General features: G+C 37.8%; 1 protein-coding gene and 1 pseudogene across 3 annotated transcripts in view; both read right to left on the bottom strand.

Moving 5' to 3' along the window:
• ASXL2 (ASXL transcriptional regulator 2) overlaps positions 1 to 16263 on the bottom strand; it is a 334480-nt gene that overhangs the window by 66546 nt on the left and 251671 nt on the right. The window lies entirely within an intron of this gene.
• LOC144281454 (U4 spliceosomal RNA) lies at positions 5184 to 5337 on the bottom strand (annotated as a pseudogene).

The following is a 16263-nucleotide window of genomic DNA, read 5'->3' as shown; positions in this document are numbered from 1 at the left end:
TATTTTCTGGCTCTATATATAGGACTCCTGTAAATGGAATTACAATATTTCCCTTCTTGTGTCTGGTTTACTTCACTTACTACAGTGTCTTTTAAGTTCATCCATGTTGTAGCATATTAGATTTCCTTCCTTGTTAAGTCTGAATAATAGTCCATTGAATGGGGGCACCTGGGTGGCTCAGTGGTTGAGCATCTGCTTTTGGCTCAGGTCATGATCCCGGAGTCCTGGGATCAAGTCCCGCATTGTGCTCCCATGGGGAGCATGCTTCTCTCTCTGCCTATGTCTCTGCCTCTCTCTGTGTGTCTCTCATGAATAAATAAATCTTTAAAAAAAATACTCCACTGAATTTATATGCCACATTTTGTTCATCCATTCATCCATTAGTAGACATCTGGGTTGTTTCTGTCTTTTGCCTATCATGACTACTGCTGCTAGGAATATCGGGGTCAATAGATCTATTCAAGTTCCTACTCTCAATTCCTTTGTGTATAGCCAAACTCAGGCTTGCTAGGTCAAATATAATCCTATAACTCTTACTTGTTCTTTACCATACTCTCAGTTATGCAACATCTACAAGTAAGAATCAGACAAATCCACAGGTTGACCACAAGCTTCACTGGTCATCTCGTCCATTTACTACAGATGCTTATGACTCCTCCTAAAACATCATCAATAGGTAATCGTCCAGTCTGACACAAGCATATAAGGTGGTAGAGGCTAACTATGTCCTCAAGCATTTCCAGTTATTCATAAATTCTTCCTTAAGCTAAGCCAAGTATATCTCTTCCTAAAACTCCATGTTTAGTTTTTATTTTATGCTGGAAATCAGTGGCTATCATGGTGGAAAAATCTGTGATTTTCTGTACTTTGAATTTTCCGAAATGACCCTGCAATATTTATCTTTGTGAGTAGGAGAAAAATTTAACATTATTTCTTCATTACTCCATAGGACAGCTCTTTGAGTATTTCAGGCCTCTTCATAAAATCCTAAAGTCTACTCCTTTTCATATTTGTAATTCTCTCCTCACTGGCATCCCCTCTTGCAACCAATCTAAAGAAATTTAATAAACTTTACAGTTCATCCTTAAAATTCACCAATGTCCTCCAATATTATTCCCACTTTAGTGCTTGCTTCGGCAGCACATATATTATGCCCATTTCAAGCTGATGATAAAAAGCTTTAAGAGATTTCACCAGTCTCCTTTATTTATTCTTACTGATATTTCCCCTTGTAATACATTACCCAGCCTAATCTTTAATCCCAATCTCTTGTTCATTTTTCTGTACTCCTTCCTACAGAACAGGCTTGTCAAAACTAGGCCTCAATTAATCAGCTTCCCTATCTCTGACTAAACTATTACACATTCTATATTTATCCTTTAGAGCTCAATCCTTTGAATTTCAATAGGATTAAATAACAGACTCAGACTTCCAAGGTTAAAAGAAATGTAGAGTCATCCAGTTCCCCAAACAGATGGTCGGATGCCCTATTTCAGGTCAATTTTAAATGTACAAAAATAATAAACATGTAATAATCTTTAACTTACGTGATACATTTATACATATATCTATACAGACACACAGGCACCGTATTCATTATCCACATACAAACTAACTTTAAAACTAAGAACTGATTTTTATGGCATGCTTACCTGACAGAGCACCCAGAACAAAAATGAACTCAACAGCACCCTTATGTTGAAAAATAGGGAGTTTAGAAATCACTAAATGAATAAATAGTCTTGGTAGGTTTTTAATTCACTGGAAATTGTTGTATTCTTAGAAACCCCTTCATATAAATAAATAAATAAATAAATAAATAAATAAATAAATAGTTGTTTTTTTTTTTTTTTTTTAAAGAAAGAAACTCTTTCATTAAAGTCTTTAGCTTGCTCTCTCTCGGTCATGTTACCAGCAATTCTTCCAACAAGAAATTAATTTCAGTAACAACTATCTACTTTTAAAAAGGTAATTACTGGGGGGATCCCTGGTGGCTCAGCGGTTTGGCGCCTGCCTTCGCCCCAGGGTGTGATCCTGGAGACCCGGGATAGATCCCCACATCAGGCTCCTTGCATGGAGCCTGCTTTTCCCTCTGCCTGTGTCTCTGCCTCTCTTTCTCTCTCTGTCTCTCTCATGAATAAATAAATAAAATCTTAAAAAAAAAAAAAAAAAAAAGCAATCTGGGATGCCTGGGTGGCTCAGCAGTTGAGCATCTGCCTTCAGTTCATGGCGTGATCCCAGGATCCAGGATCCAGGATCCAGTCTCACACTAGGCTTCCTGAAGGGAGCCTGCTTCTCCCTCTGTCTATGTCTCTGCCCACCACCCCTCTCTCTGTGTCTCTCATGAATAAATAAATAAATCTTAAAAAAAGAAAGGTAGCAATCTGGGCAGCCTGGGTGGTTTAGCACTGCCTTCAGCCCAGTGCCTGATCCTGGAGACCCGGGATTGAGTACCACGTCAGACTCCCTGCATGGAGCCTGCTTCTCCCTCTGCCTGTGTCTCTGCCTCTTTCTCTCTCCGTGTGTCTCTCATGAATAAATAAATAAAAATCTTAAAAAAAGAAAAAAACTGAGATTTTAAAAAAAGAAAAGGTAGCAATCTGATGTATCCATAGTTTAATGAATTCGCTTCTTCAAACTATTTTCCTCCCCAAACATATGAAACAAATGTGAAAGAATCACTGGAGAACGAATGGGTATGCAGGGAAATTTTTAAACAAGCATTTTTGGAGAAGCCTAGTTGGAACCCCAAAATGAGAGGTGTGGATCAGTAGAGTAGTAAAAGGGCACAAAACAAGTAGAAGAGTAATCTGGGACCTGGAGAGGGAGGTCACAGAAATAAACACAGACTCTGAAAAATTTGTGTAGCCTATCTATCCTCTCGTCTTTATCTTCCCATTATTGCGGTTTCCCCACTATTGTTTTTTCAAAAGCATGCTTTGTCCAGTACCATTGAGACGTGAGCAAAACCATTTCCACCAAAGGGGAAAAAAACCAAACAGGAAAAATATGGTCCAGTGGTTCTGTTTTATTTGATTAACTGATTGATAGATCCTACTTTAAAGTAAATAAATGGAACAACAAGGTTCAATTTTATTTAGATTGGAAATCACAAACTCTCAATAGAGAAGGACTTCGGAGAACACTGTAACTTTTCACCCGAGAAATACAAAAGATTTAAGAGCCTTACTCAATCTCCTCAACCCACTCAAAAGTGAGGCAAAAGTGAGACTTATATTTTAGAGTCAGACAGATGTGGATTCAAGTTTTATCACTAACTAGTTATATAACTTCTCATTGATTCGATGTCTTTATCTATGAAATAAATACTTCAGAGGGTTTAAGATTAAATAAATCATATGCATAAACTATCTGACTCCTATCTTAGCCAATAGCCATTTCTACTATTAACTAAAACATTTTGCTTTTCAATCTTATGAGAAATACATAGTAAAAAAAAAATACAGACTTTAAGAGAAACGCAATCCTCTTAAGAAAGGTCACTCTATAACTACTGCATATAAAACAGTATCATCAACTGCCATTGTTTCATCTCATCAGGATGCTAACTTGTCTTAACTGGCTGGGCCAAGTTCATGAACAATAAGCAAATGTCTCTAAACTAAAGAGGTACAGAGGGTTGCATATGAGGACATACTATTTAGGGTAAAAGAAATATTGGTGAAGGAAACAAACTAAAAATAGAATACTTGTAACAAGTAAGTAAATGAATGAATGAATGAATGAATGAACGAATGAATGAATAGCTATGTCAACACAGAAAAAAGCCAATTCAGTAAAAGATCCAAACTATTCATTTTAACCTATTCTAGCCTGGTGTCATTCCCATAGAGAATTTACCATTATTCTCTCTAAATCAAAGCATAAACATATATTTTCAATCATACAGTCATAAAGCAAATGTTAACTCACACATTTTTTCAACTTGAAATATTTTCTGCAGAACACTAGGCAGCCCAATGGTAGTAAGTCAAACGATAATTTTAACAAAATTAAATGTTGATTGGTTTCTAAAACTATGACCAAATAATGATTATTACAAACAGCAAAGACAAAAAGAGCACATATAATAAATATTTACATAAGAATCTCATGCTTATTTAGTTTCTGGACTATTTAATTTTATAAAATAAAAATCATGCATCCAAAGGTGAATTCAATTAAACTTATAGAAGACACTTATCATTGTATATACTTCCTTAGAATAAAATAATACTTCTTACCTTCTGGATTTGGAATGCACCCCAAGAAAATGAAAGAAAGAAAAAAAAACTTTTAATTTTAACAATAAAGTCAAAAAATAACCTCTCCCTTTCCCTCCCAGCAATATCCACAATTCAATTAGTGCCCTCCTCCTGCTTTGCTTTATAAAACATTCATTTCTTCTTTAGAATTTAAGTTAAGCCCAAAATATCTTTGTCTAAAAATGCACAGTTAAACTCAGCTAAACAGTCAAACATTTCAGACAGCAGTTGCGATACCTTAATTATGTGGCATACTAAAACTATTAAAGCAGTTTGGAGTTAAATGTGGATATAGTGAATATTCTTTAATATTCCTCCCATGCATTTCAATTTCAAGGAGCCATCATAAAGCCACCAGCTATGGGCCCTAAGGCTTACTAGCCTCCCTTTGATCCATAATGAACTCACACTACCACGAAGCTAAATAACAATGGATATGGATATTCTTTTCTGTCAATATGCAAGCAGTTGAGGGTTTTTGTTTTCTCATTATTAATCCTTTTTGACATCCCTACAAGGTTTGTGTGCTTGAGAGTAGACTGCAATGGGTAGATAAAGAAAACACAGGCTGAACTCAAAGTCAGCTAATTTTTAGATAAATATGGTTATCAATATAATCAACAATGTTCTTCACTCTTAAACTGAGTTCTTTCTAATAAATCACTGTAAAGCAATTCAGCTTGGCAAACAGTCCAATGACCTACTATGCAGAGATAATGATTTCTGCTGAAAAGTAGTAGAAAATGTTGACTTTTATTTCCCTTGCTACACATTTAAATAAGAACAGACGGGGAAAAAAATAGGTGCTAGGATTAGTTTCTGGTATGAGATGAGCTAAAACATATTTTTAATCCATGTGAGAGAGATTATTTTGTTCATAAGTAAATGTATTCATACTAATCAAATTCAACTGGGACTCCTTCAAAAAGGTAAAATTTCAACCTGGCAAATGTTTACTGAACATGGTGTTTGCTAGATGGTTCCCAGGATTCTTTACAATTCCAACTTTAATTAGCAATAATCGCACCTCGGATAAACCTCATTGGCTACGATACTGCCACTGCACAAAGCTTACAATTCCAACTTTAAAGGAGCTTACTTGGGACACAGGACTGAAACATTAAAAAAACAAACAAACAAACAAAAAAAAAAAAACAGAAAAACTATTCCTTGTTAGGGAAGAAACTGGAGCTCAACAAAACAACAATATAAATATCTATTAAAATATTAATATATTAAAATATTCCATACTATAAGTTCTTTAAAAATGTACTGGCCATTGGGTGGTTCAGTCAGTTAAATGTCTGGCTCTTGATCTCAGCTTAGTCTTGATCTCAGGATCATGAGTTCAAGCCCCACTGGAGGCTCCACCCAGTGTAGAGCCTACTTAAAAAAAAAAAAAAAATGTATTGGCCCTTTCAGAAGCCTAGTTATTATAATGGCTGAAGTTTTTGTTTCAAATTCTTCCAGAAAGCAATTAACAGACAGCAACTATCCTAAAGTTATTATATGTCAGCATATTATGTAAGTTTAATTTGAAAAAGAGAGCAAATAGACTAATCAGAAGAGTAGGAAAAACTAGGGATATACAGGCAGTATGATATACGAATAAAAACTAGAAGCAATTAGCCTGGGTTTCTAGTTTCACAGAACCAGTTGTATGACCTTGTCCAATTTCCATGGGCCCTAATTCTTCAATAATAAAATGAGATATAAAAAAATTTTTTTAATTTAAGAAATTAAAAAAATAAAATGAGAAATAATGATAATATCCCAATTATCTTTTCTAGCTATAACATTTTGTGACTGAAATAATGTGACTGGTTTACAAAAGGGGCTGAGGAGGGAGGAAAGGGTGAGGAATGCCAAGAGATTATCCTTTTAATTGGGGCCATGATGATGTAAATAAATAGATAAACTTTACTTGCAAAAAACCCTCAATCACATCGTCTGCTTGGCCTCACATCTGCCAATACACGAGAGAGGCAGAGACACAGGCAGAGGGAGAAGCAGGCTCCATGCAGGGAGCCGGACGTGGTACTCGATCCTGGGTCTCCAGGATCACACCCCAGGCTGCAGGTGGCACCAAACCGCTGCACCACCGGGGCTGCCCAATGATAGGAATTTAAAGGCTAGGTAGTTGGCTCCTCTCTTATTAGTGCATAACTTATTCTCTCACATCAATTTTACGGTGTACAAGATTCAAATTCATGCCTCACCAAAATTATTATTATATATCAAGAGCCCTTGGGGCCACTCATGAGTGATATAATTCAGAAAATAATCTGTGAATGACAAATTCATAAAACCAAAAATCTTCCTAATTTCTTTGGTCTACTAATTTTTTCTAAGGTTTTTTATTTATTTGACAGAGACAGAAAGAGCACAGATGGAGACAGAGAGACAGGGAGAAGCAGACAGACTCCCCTGCTAATCAGGGAGCCCAATGTGGGGCTCAATGCCAGGACCCTAAGGATCATGACCCAAGCAGAAGGCAGACACTTAACCTTACTAAGCCATCCAGGCACCCCTCATCTTCTACTTATGAGTGGAAAGAAAAACTAGTAAGAGAATAGGGTCTCAGAAAATAATTATGTTGTTATTTTTCTCCTTTCCTAAAAACTCTCTTTCTCTACTAGCAGAAATAAGAAGAGTCGAGGTAATACAGCCAAGGATGAACAAGGCAGGTTAAGAAAACTTGGGGGAAAAGATAAAAATGTAGTGAACCAAAGGGGTACCTGCACCCCAATGTTTATAGCAGCAATGTCCACAAGAGCCAAACTATGGAAAGACCCCATATATTCATCAACAGATAAGTGGATAAAGATGTGTGTATACACACACACACACAAACACACACACACACAATGGACTACTACTCAGCCATCAAAAAAAAAAGAAATCTTGCCATTTGCAGTAACATGGCTGGAACTACAGGGTATTATGCTAAGCAAAATAAGTCAATCAGAGAAAGACAATTATCATATGATCTCACTTATATGTAGAATTTAATAAACAAAACAGAGAATCTTAGGGGAAGAGAGGAAAAAAATGAAGACAAAATCAGAGAAGGAGACAAACCATAAGAGACTCCTAATCACAGGAAACAAACTGAGGGCTGCTGGAGGGGAGGGAGGTAAGGGGATGGGGTAAATGGGTGATGGACATTAAGGAGGGCACATAATGTAATGAGCACTGGGTGTCATATAAGACTGATGAATCACTGAACTCTACCTCTGAAACCAATAATATGCTATGTTAATTGAAATTATTTTTAAAAAATTTTTAAAAAGAAAGATAACTTGGGGGGTAGGGGGCAGGCACTAAAAGCAATGGCTACTTTAGAATGAAAGCTTGAAGTCCTACACTAATGCCATAAAAGTACATTGTAAATATCAATGGCTGCCACAACTGACGAAGGGAAAAAACCTGTACAAAAGACGAGGGAGGGATCCCTGGGTGGCGCAGCGGTTTGGCGCCTGCCTTTGGCCCAGGGCGCGATCCTGGAGACCCAGGATCGAATCCCACGTCAGGCTCCCGGTGCATGGAGCCTGCTTCTCCCTCTGCCTGTGTCTCTGCCTCTCTCTCTCTCTCACTGTGTGCCTATCATAAAAAAAAAAAAAAAAAAAAAAAAGACGAGGGAAAGTAGTAGTAATGGGTGACAACAGTAAGGATCAGCAAGAATGATGTCACAGCATACATAAGCATTTGACTTACAGACTGTTCTATGTATGTTTTACCCATAGTATGCATACTTAACTTGTGTTTAGTTGTTTTCTTCCTATCAAGCCACAATGTCTAATTTGTACCTAGTCTCTTGAGTTCTTAGCTCTTAGATATATACTACAATGCTGAAGTAATAAAATGCCTAAGATTGACTTCAAAACAGTGTGGGGTAGGAGGACCATTTACAATTTAGCTGGAGGATATACACTTTTGTTTTAATTTTCTAACAGTAAAAATTTATATTTAAATAACTGTCTTCAGTACCTACCTTATTAACCTAGACTTGTGACGTAAGTATATTATCATGACAGGAAAAGAGTGGATTCTTGGATTCTATAACACACCAGGAGAACTCTTTACTCACTAATGTCCAAGGCAGGTATTAGGTATTTATCTCTGGCAATGCATACCTACTCTACAGCTCCAGATCATGTTACCTTTTAACTGCTATCTTGAGATTTACAACATAACCATGTCCTGCATCTGAATACTTTCTCACCCCTCCTGAGGTTCAAAACATTTTTTTTTTCAAAACGTTTTTTTGAACCCACAAGTATACGCTTAGTGAATCCTTTATCAGTTCCTCACTTGCCCAGTTTAATTCCTCAGTTCTTTTCTATAGTAAATGGCAGCTATGCAATCCAGAAATCCAGAAATCATTTATTTCCTCCTTCCTTTTACCTCCCCCATCAATCCAACAGCAAGTCTTGAAATACGTATCTCAAATCATTATATTCTCTCCAGCACTATTCACGTAATCCAAACCACCATATCTTGTCTACTCTAGTAAAACAATCCTTCATTAGTCTCCTTAACTCTTTCAACTCCTGACTGCTGCAGTAGTTCTTCATAAACTACATTCACATATATACAGTTCTCTAAATCATTAATTCAGACTACACATCATCTTGTAATTATCAGATCCAAAGGTCTGAGGTAGGTGTATGATTTCCCTTTGAGGACTGACTACACATTTGGACAGAGCAATGCTTATACATTTACCCTCACCAATGGATTCATACTGGTTTGCTGTGTTCTACTCACATCTACTTACTTATTTGGTTCAAAAAACAAACTCCAATTATGGAACTAGTCAACACAGAGGTTCCAAATACTAGTCATAAAACATATGTTAAATAGCCTACACCAGATTACCTGTGATAAATCCCCTTATAGTAATTTTTTAAATTTTAAATTTTTTAAATTTTAAATTTTAAATGACTACAAAAAAAGCTACACCAAAATCTAGAATTTTGCCTAAGTCGAAGAAAAACACAAATGATTTTGAACTAAAATTTGTGGGTTAATTCACGCTTCCATGAATTCTATGAATCTCAGGCTCAATTCAATTTCATAATCTAAACTTGACCAAGTGTGGGCACCTGGGTGGCTCAGTCAGTTAAGCCCCTGCCTTTGGCACAGGTCACAATCCTGGGGTCCTGGGACTGGGCTCCCTACTCAACAGGGAGTATGTTTCTCCTTCTGCCCCCCACCCTGCTCGTGTGTGCTTGCACACGCTCTTTTTTTCTCAAATAAATAAAATCTTTAAAAAATAAAAAAATAAAAGTAAAATTGACTAAAAGAGACTTGGTGAAGACAGAACAGACCCAAGAGCCTATCTCCCTCTGGCTGGTTCCAACTAAAACCTGTGGACAAAAATACAAAAACCAACTTCCCAAAGTGTGTACACAGATGTTCACAGTGGCATTATTCATAATAGCCAAAAAGTGAAAATAATTCCAATGTCCATCAATTGATGAATGGATAAACAAAATGTGGCATATGCATACAACGGAATACTATTTAGCAATAAAGAAATGAAATACTGATAAATGCTACACACACTAATATTGATATTTAACACTAGCCTACATCATGGAGAGAGGAAGACAGAAGGTCTGTGTTTGGCACTTTACCTTAACTGCCCTATCTGTCTCTTCCCTTGGCTAATCATCATCTGTATCCTTTCCCTGTATCCTTCCCATAATCATGAGTATAACAGTTTTCAGTGAATTATGCAAGTTCTTCCAGCAAAGTATCAAGCCTTGAGAATAGTCCTGGGGTTCCTTGAACTAGGCAGTTGGGACTAATAAGTGAAGTCAATCATGTGGACTGTTCCCTTTAACATTGCAGTTGGCTAAATTCTCACATAGGAAGTTTTCTGGAGGGTTTTCTCACCATTTTGACTAAAAAACAGACCCTGATTGAGGAAATATACCACTGTAAGGAACAGATACAATTCTGAGAAAAACTCCTATCTTTCTAGCCAAGATATGAAAAAAAGGACATTGAAGGCTGGGGGGTAAGAGGGGTGGTATTCCAGAGAGAACAGAACAGGAGAAGGGAATACCCTAATTCCCACACAAGGCATGGGCTCATCCTGGAGCTCTGCATACTTAGGACATTCCCAACCAACACAGTAAAGGCTTTGAGAACTGAACCACAGCTCACATCTCAGGCTAATAACCTTGAGTGGCACATGCATGAAACAAACCCAAAACAGTAGAGCAGGGGCTTTGAAAACAACTGATTATTGAACCAACACCTACAGAAGGTAAGAGAGAACATATAATCTGAGGACAGCTGGGTTGCTTGGAAGCAAGGAAGGAAGCAAGGAAGCAAGGAAGGCAGGCAGGCAGGAAGAAAGGAATCACCATTCTCCAGAGGTTTGTAAAAGAAAAACAGAGCCTAAAACAACATAATATTTAAAATGTTCAGAATAATACAACTTTAAATTTCTCAATAAACAATGACCCAGGAAAATGTGAGAAATTCTTATGGGAAAAGACAATCAACAGTTGCCATCCTTAAGATTATCCAGATGTTAAACTCATCAGACAAAACCTTTAAAGCATTCAATATTACTATACTCCAGGCGGTAAAGAGAAATGAACTAAAATATAAATGAAATAAAATATACTCCAAAACCCTCAAATTATTCAAAAGAAGGCAGCAGAGAGGGGACAGTAAACTAAAAACTAAGAAGGAAAAATAAAATAATAGTAAAATGGCAGAGTAAATCTAATCATGTCAATGATTATCAGATAGGATTCTTTTTAAAAATATATTTTTTTTCAATTTTTAATTCATGAAAAACACAAAAAGAAAGGCAGAGACATAGGCAGAAGGAGAAGTGGGCTCTCCATGGGGAGCCCGATGCAGGACTCGATCTCAGGACCCCAGGATCACAACCTGAGCCGAAGACAGACACTCAACCACTGAGCCACTCGGGTGCCCAGATAGGATTCTTTTTTTTATTTTTTTATTTTTTTATTTTTTGATAGGATTCTTTTTTTAAAGATTTATTTATTTATTTAAGAGAGAGGGGATCCCTGAGTGGCTCAGCAGTTTAGTGCCTGCCTTCTGCCCAGGGCGTGATCCTGGAGTCCCAGGATCGAGTCCCACATCAGGCTCCCTGCATGGAGCCTGCTTCTGCCTGTCTCTGCCGCCCTCTCTCTCATTGTGTCTCTCTGTCCATGAATAAATAAATAAAATCTAAAAAAAAAAAAAAAAGTAAGAGAGAGAAAGCATGCATGTGCGTGTATGCATGAGTGGGAGGGGCACAGTGAGAAGGAGAGAATCTCAAACAGACTCTGCGCTGACAGCAGAGCCTGGTTTGGGGCTGTATCTCACAACCCCTGAGATCACAAGCTGAGGTAAAACCAAGAGTCAGATGCTCAACCAACTGTGCCACCCAGGCGCCCCAGAAAGAATGTTTTTTAGGGATGCCTGGGAGGCTCAGTGGTTAAGCATCTGCCTTTAGCTCAGCTCATGATCTCGAGGTCCTATGATCGAGTCCCGGGGTCCTATGATCGAGTCCCAGGCTCCTTGTGGGGAGCTTGCTTCTCCCTCTGCCCAAGTCTCTGCCTCTTTCTCTGTGTCTTTCATGAATAAATAAATAAAATCTTTTTAAAAAATTGTTTTTTTAAAAATACTACAAGGTATCAAAATAGATTTCAAAGCAAAGAATATTACCAAGGAAAAAGAGAGTGACTACAGACACTAACAAGGTCTATTCACTAAGAAAACTTAATGCCTTTATTTTTGTTTTAATATTTTATTTATTTATTCATGAGAGACAAGAAAGAAGCAGAGACACAGGCAGAGGGCTCCATGCAGGGAACCCGACGTGAGACTCGATCCTGGTTCTCCAGGATCAGGCCCTAGGCTGAAGGCGGCATTAAACCACTGAGCCACCCAGGCTGCCCAACTTTAATGCCTTTAATGTAATTATACCTAACAACAAATATTCAAAATACATGAAGCAAAAACCAAAATAACTAAAAAGAGAAAGACAAACAATTATAATTGTAGAATTCAACAGCCTTGGGGCACCTGGGGTGGCTCAGTCAGGTTAAGTGTCTGCCTTCAGTTCAGGTCATGATCTCGGGGTCCCCTGATCAGGCCCTGCCTCCAGCTCCCTGCTCAGTGGGGGAGTCTGCTTCTCCCTCTCCTGCTGCCCTTGTCTCCTCCCCTCCCCAAATTGTGTTCTCTTTCTTTCTTGGTCACTCTCTCTCTCTCTCAAATGAATAAATAAAACCTTAAAAAAAAAAAAAGGAAGAAAAGGAATTCAACAGCCTTTTTTCAAAATAAAACAAACAAAATCAGAAGATCTAAACAACCTTATTAACCAATTTGACATAACTGACATTTATAGAACACTCTACCCCAAACCAGCAGAAAACACACATGCTTTACAAACATGCATGGAACATTTACATATACCAAGACAGACCATATCCTGAGCCATAAAATGATAAAAACCCGACAAGAACAACAGAAAAAGAGAAATAAAAATCTGGTTTCTTTCTTAAAGAATAATGAAATTAATAAATCTCTAGCGAGACTGAAAAGATCATTGATGAAAAACACAAATCACCAATATCAGGAATGAAACAGAAGTGTCACCATAGATTATACAGCCTTTCAAAGGACAGTGAGGGACTAGTACAAATAACTTAGCTCCCAATCAATTTGGCAAATCAGAAGAAATGGATAAATTCCTCAAAAACTATCAACTACCCAAACTCAACCATGTAAAACAGATAATCTGCATAGTCCTATAGCCATTAAAGGAATCAAATTTTTATTTAAAAGCTCCTGAAAAAGAAACTTCTAAGTCCAAGCTGTTTCGATTGAGAATTCCACCAAATAAAGAACACAAATTTCACACAATATCCTCCAGAAAAGAGAAGGTCTCGAGAACACTTCTCAAATACTTTTATGAGACCTATGTTACTTTTGAGACCCAAGCCAGACAGTAACCGTATAGAAGTCAGAAAACTGCAGACTAACATCTCTTGTGGACCCGAAAACAAAAATCTTCAATAATGTTAAAACAAACCAAATGCAGTAGTGTATAAAATAAATTATATACACCACAACCAAGCAGGATTACAGGTGTGCAAAGGTGGCTCAGTATTCAAAACTCAACCCCCATAATACCAGATAAGCAGGCTAAGTAAGAAAAAACATAGGAGATTTTGAAAGACTATCAAGATTTTTTCATAAAAAAGTAAAGATAAAAGATTTTTATCTATGTCCTAAGGTGAGAAATCTTAGCTCCTGTACAGAGAACAGCAGTGTATCTATTTAGCTGGAGTGAAGATGGAAACAAATCATTGTAGGGGGCCATACAATGATCTCAGTTATTCTACTGAAAAACTACTGACAGCTGCTGTGCTAGTTATCAATTTATTGACTTTTAGCTCCAAATCCAACCTTCTTTGTCTTTCTCCTAGTGGAGCTGGACCCTATAAACACTCCTCCTTTGCCAGCTGGCTCGATGTTAAGTTTTGTCAGCAGAGAACTGGAGGAACACTGCAGAATGAAAGGGGACTTTCTTTCTGGTTTTACTGTGCCCTTGCCTGCCTGTTCTTATGGCAGGCAGCACCCAGCAACATGAGGGACACTTAATGGCACCTAACCTTCAGCAAGGTTCAGCTGAATGACTGTGGGTGGCTTCCCAGAAAATTCTGCTGGTGCCTCAGCTGGCTCCCGAGTGACTGTAGGACAGGTGCCCAACAGGAGGCTTTCCAGCAAGTTCTAATGCCCAGTAGGCAGTTTCCTATTTGCCAGCCCAGGCTACAGCACCAGTGATCTTTGTCATCCACTGGACCAAAGCCCCACCTACTCCATTAAGATCTGAATCACAACCTAGGGACATAGAGGGAGATTCTTGAAAGCTACTCTTTCCTACAGCATACTGCCCTCAGCCCTAAGTTACTAGTTGCTCTCTTTAAATAGTTTCTGGTTAACCAATTAACAACTTAACCAGTTAACTTAATAACTTCCCTGTTTAAATTACCATATAGCTTCCATCTGCTGACCAGATCCTGAGACTTATAAAACTGCAAAGGTCAAAGACTGCAGAAAACATCGCTAAAAAACTCTTAAAAAAATTTATTTTTATTTATTTATGATAGACACAGAGAGAGAGAGAGAGAGGCAGAGGGAGAAGCAGACTCCACGCGGGGAGCCCGACGCGGGACTCAATCCCAGGACTCCAGGATTGCGCCCTGGGCCAAAGGCAGGCATGAAACAGCTGAGCCACCCAGGGATCCCCTAAAAAACTCTTTTAAGTTCTTAAAGGGACAAGTACCTCACTCTTTTCTCAGCCAGAAGCCAATCACCTCATTTTTCATACTTTTTTTGTTTGTTAGTTGTGGCAAAATATACATAACATACAAGTTACCATTTGAACCATTTTTAAGTGTAGATTGCAGTGGTATTGAATACACTCACAATGCTGTGCAGTCATTACTGTCCATTTCCAGAATTTCTTCATTATCCCAAAAACAAACTCTGTACTAATTTAAACAATAACTCTCTATTCTTCCCTATTCTCAACCCCTAGTAAACTCTATTTTACTCTCTGTCTATGTGAGTTTGCCTGTCCTAAGTAACTCACATAAAAGGAATCATACATTTGCCCTTTTTTTCCTGTTGCCACATCACTATTTGACCTTTGTGTCTATCTTATTTCACTTAGCACGTTTTTCAGGTTCATCCACACAGAATTTCAATCCTTCATAAGGCTGAATAATATTCCACCATTTGATGGACATTTGGGCTATTTCCACTTTAATGTTATGCAATAGCAGGGCACCTGGGTGGCTCAGTCAGTTAAGCATCTGCCTTTGGCTCAGGTCATGATTTCGGGGTCCTGGGATCAGCCCCAAGACGGGCTCCCTACTCAGCAGGGAGTCTGCTTCTCCCTCTCCCTCTGACCCTCACTCAGCTCATTCTTTCTCTCTCTCTCAAATAAATAAATTAAATTAAATGTTAAAAAAAAATTAAGTGAGCCTCTTCAGAATGGGGAACACAGGGAAATGAAAGCCATGTACTGAGAACTGAAGAAGGAAAATTAACTGTAAGAAGTAGTACATCTTCAATAATGATATTATCTATTTCAGGGCAACTGGGTGGCTCACTTGGTTAAGTGTCTGCCTTTGGCTTGGTTCGTGATCCGGGGTCCTGGGATGGAGCCCCATATCGGGTTCCCAGCTCAGCAGGGAGCCTGCTTCTCCCTCTCTCTCTACCCTTCCCCCCGCTTGTGTTCTATCAAATAAATAAATAAAATCTTCTAAAAAAGGTATTATCTACTTCATTCTGTAACCTGTCTAAAAACTTTAATCATTTACTACATCATCACAGCAAGAGAGTAAGTTGTAACTGCATCTGAATGTGATCTTCCAACCACTGATACTTCATATATGCATTAACAAGAAGGCTTTCAGTGTCTGGTATATGCCAAGCATAAAAGAGAAAGGGGAAAAAGAGCAAATATCACTGCCCTCATGGAGCTACCTTACTATAAGCTACAAATAAGCTGTATGATTTTTTTAAGATCACAAAAATATGTAATTCCAAGCCTTTAGGTGGTATGCAGAAATAAACAGAACACTTTAATAAACTAAAAAAGGAAATTTGTTCTAGCTTGTAAAGTCAGCCAAAGTTCTCTTAAAAAGATGTACTCAAACTGACACCTAAAAAATAAGATGCAACTGAGAGAAAAAAGCACATTCCCTGCTATGAAGGCAGGAAACAGCTTCTCTGCATATTTGAGAATTGACAACATATAATATTTAAAGCTATGGGAATGGATAAAATTATACATAAGTGAGAAGGTAATAAGCAAAAAAACTGAGAAGGAAGAAGGAGGAATGTTTGTGGTCACTTCAGGTAACAAAACAGTTTCAAGAAGGAAGCAGTATTTGGCTATGTTAAATAATGCTAAGAAATAAGAATCAGGAACTACAAGTCCCATGGA

This window comes from Canis aureus, chromosome 12 (assembly GCF_053574225.1).
Source record: "Canis aureus isolate CA01 chromosome 12, VMU_Caureus_v.1.0, whole genome shotgun sequence".
Lineage (NCBI taxonomy): Eukaryota > Metazoa > Chordata > Mammalia > Carnivora > Canidae > Canis > Canis aureus.
Note: the sequence above shows the minus strand (reverse complement) of the source record. Positions and strands in the feature narration are given on the sequence as shown.